A 3,852-nucleotide genomic window follows, 5' to 3' on the forward strand; every position below is an offset into this window, starting at 1 on the left:
AAGACCAGGGGAATTGATCTCCTGGGAGAAATCATCAGGATGTTTTACATACAGATGTGCTGATAACACTAGTATCCATAACCAAGAACCTTTCCGGTTTACTCCAGAGCCCCCTTGGCCACATCTGCACTCTCTCTTTCCGCAATATACAAGGGTTTATTTCAGGACAGCACACAACCTTGCACGACTCCTCTGCCTCAGAACATTTTGCAACAGCCATCCCCATCTGTTCCACTAGGACTGGTTGGCGCCAGATCTTCCCAGTAGAATTCTGGAGTAATTTGTTCATGTTCCGTTAGCATTAATTGCACCCTCCAAAAATAACCGTTTGCTAGCCCCCGTTAGTTCCCAGCAATTCCGCGAGCTGACCTTGCCAGCAGCCAACTCCTGGCATCTGCGTCTTGAGGCTCTAAGTCAGAAGTTGACATCATTCCCCCTCTTTTGCTCTAGATGAGTTTTGCTCTTCTAATCCCATTCAAAATGTTGTCTGATAATTCTGCCATCCATAAAACAATCTGTTACGTTAATGAAAAGCTTTGCACTTTCAAGCACAGAAAAGGGTTCTCTTCCCATTTTCACCGCCACCACTCCCAGTCATCCATCAAAACAGATTAAATCCACCATCTTTAAATAAACTAAAAATCCCCCACTCACCCAGATTGGCCTCCTATCATGAAGAGGGGGGGGGGCATGTTTTCTTAGGAAATCACTGACTATCCAGAACTGCCATGTGGAGCCAACCTGTTGCCGTCCTCGGTGTTGTCAAAATAGGCAGCAACAAGCACAAATCAAAGCTATCCAAATAATGCACATTGCCAGGAATCTCAAAAATACAGCGCCCAAGTTATGAATGTTCTGTTAAATCCAGAAAGCCATCATTTAGAAGAGCACGTCTCCATCTGGACTCGGATCTGTGTGGGTACAAATCTCGGTTTTCCACGATTGCGAAGGGATCGAGCTGTACGTTTACAGGGCTGAGCATTTTGCACGAGTCTAAAGGGGATTTTTTAACTTTTCATTTGCAGATTCCTAAACTGCTTCACAACCAAAAGTTACCAGAGCAATGTATAATAAAACCTAGACCACAAAAGATTACAAACACAGTAAATTAAAAAACAATACCATCTCTACAGTTGTACAATTAATTCCATAAAATGACTAGGCCGTCCTTCAGGGAAAGTCTTCCTAAACAAAAATATCTCCACTAGATGTCAAAAACACCAGGCACCCGGTTTCTAGTGCACCTAAGGGCAGTACTCATAACACCACCTTATCAAAGGCTTGCTTCCAGCACAGAGATGGAGAAATATGTCGATTTCATATTATTTCGGTTTCTTGTTTTTTCAGTTCAGTTCTTGTTCAGTTCTCCACATTTCCACAGCAATTTTCAGCTATTGATTTTAAGTGTGCACACACAAAAATAGGCCAGCATTTTAGAGCACATTTCTCCCAAAGGCCTCACTCAGTGTAAAGGCAGTTTCCTAAGTTGCTATGTTCTTTCCCCACAAGACGAAGGAAAGGAGACTTTTATTTTAAGGCTAATAGTGGGACTAGGGGTGGCTGGGTTGTTGGGATCCCAGCTAAGGAGGGAAGACATAAACCTCCCCTCCATATGCACTATGGCAGTGTTTCCCAACCAGTGTGCCTCCAGATCTTTTGGGACTACAACTCCCATCATCCCTAGCTAGCAAGACCAGTGGTCAGGAATGATGGGAGTTGTAGTCCCAAAACATCTGGAGGCACACTGGTTGGGAAACACTGCACTATGGTCCCAAAGAAAATTGCACCCCTATGTATTTATTATTAATTTTATTTATTTTTTAAGCCCCAGTTAAAATCTCCCCTTCTGCACTTACGATTTTTTATTTTAATGCACTTTCTAAGGATGCATTTAATATCCTGTCTTATTTTGACACTCACACTAACAAATGCATAACAAGGGATACAAAAAGACAAAAGAGAGATTTCTCCAGAGACGAGCATTAAAAAACCAGAGCTGTTGCTGTCAAATGAGGACATCATGCACAAACAGCCTAAACTATGGTTTTGAACCCCCGAGGCTGGCAGCGCCGTTTCTCCTACGTGACCCAGCTCTGCCAGGGCAATCAGTATTAAGAATGCCAGCGCTGGGACATCATAATCCCTCACACAGCAAAGGCTCCTTGTGTCACAAACGGAGGATTATGACCGCTGCAGGGGATTCCAGCGGAAACAGAAGCTGAGCTGGAAAGGAGAAAGCTCATCAGAACTCATATGTCAGGGGCAGTGGATAGACGAAGCAGAATTTAAAGGAATTCACCTACCTGTGTTTTGTGTTCTCCCACCTCCCCCCCCCAAGCAAAAACACTTCCCCATCCAATGACCCCCCCCCCCTGCGGTCATGGCTTAATCTCATTAAAAAGCCAGATGAACACAACTGCCGTATCTGGCAGCCTTTGAAAGAGGGCTGGTCACCCTGCTGCATATCTGCAGTGATTGGACACTGATGCCACTCCTGATGTGGAGACCACAATGACCCCTCAAAGGATGATTGCAAGCCCAGAGCAGTAATGCATGCAGAGGTTCAACAGCCAGCCTCCTCTGAGCATGTATAATATTGCTACTGTTATTATTCAGAAATAAATAATAAAAATACAGCATATATCCTAGATCTCCTTATTCAGATCTATGATGTGGCCACATTTGGAATAGAGATTGTGTCTGTGTGTGTATAAGTTTAGTTGCTGCCACTTGAAAAGGAAGTTTATCATTGTTATTATTATTACTTATTGAATTTGCTGTTTGCTTTCTCTTGCCCAGCAAGTGCACACAGATCTTCAACTGCTTTCTGCAGAGTAGTTCTGGTGCATCCATTGCGACTTCGATTGTATGATATCTAGAAAAACACCAAAATACCCAGTCAAAATACTCATCTATTACAAAAACTGCAAGCAAGATTTCAATATCTCCAGAACTCTTCATCAGGCAAAGCAGTGAAGAAAGGGAAATAAGCAGAAAGCTTTTTTGATGTTGATGCTGCGATGTCTGCATTTCGTCAAGGTCTTAAGACATCACGTAGGAGGAGATTGTAGCCTTAACTGGATTAGTCCAGAATCCATAGTAGGGCAATACCTTTATTAAGCTAACACTACTTCCTTTGCTTTTTCTGTTACCTGGAAGTTAGGTGTCTGCTGTGGCGTTAATCTGATTATTCGGTGAATTAATCAACTAAACTAGCAGGGCATCCATCCACTCAGATGTTTGACAGTAAATGAGGGAGAGCACACTGAATCCAGCCCCCCACCCCACCCCAAATGTCCAGTTGGGCTGAGCAAGTGCAGGGGAGTCCAGACTTCCAGGCAATTCTCTCCCTGCAGAGAGACATGTAAGAGAGAATGTAAGAAAAGCACGCAGATACTTCATTTATTGTACGGTTCCGAGTGGAAATGGGTTCCAGCAAAAATGATCTGAGTCTCGAAGAGCACATTGCACTGATAGAAGAAGTGAGAAAGGGGTCTGATCACTCAAACTCCCTCAGCTCTATGGATTTTTCTAGGGAGAAGAACAACAACCATCCCTTGCTACTTCATGACCGGAGGAGGTAGTGGGGGGTGAGGCTCAGAGTGTTGTGGGCACCTCAGAAAAAACTCCAAGGGCACATTGGAACCTTTGTGCCCACAAGTACCATGTTAGAATTGTTAGGGACACCATGGGTCATCTAGTCCAACCCCCTGCAATGCAGGAATCTTGGGGAATCCTGCACTAGAGTATGGAAGCTAGAAAGCTGTGCCAGAGGCTTTAATGTTTAGCTGCCCCTCCTCTCAAAAAAGGTACTGATATTTAAACTGAGTCCATGACTCTGCAAGCAATTAA

This window comes from Zootoca vivipara, chromosome 6, assembly GCF_965207765.1.
Source record: "Zootoca vivipara chromosome 6, rZooViv2.hap1.1, whole genome shotgun sequence".
NCBI lineage: Eukaryota > Metazoa > Chordata > Lepidosauria > Squamata > Lacertidae > Zootoca > Zootoca vivipara.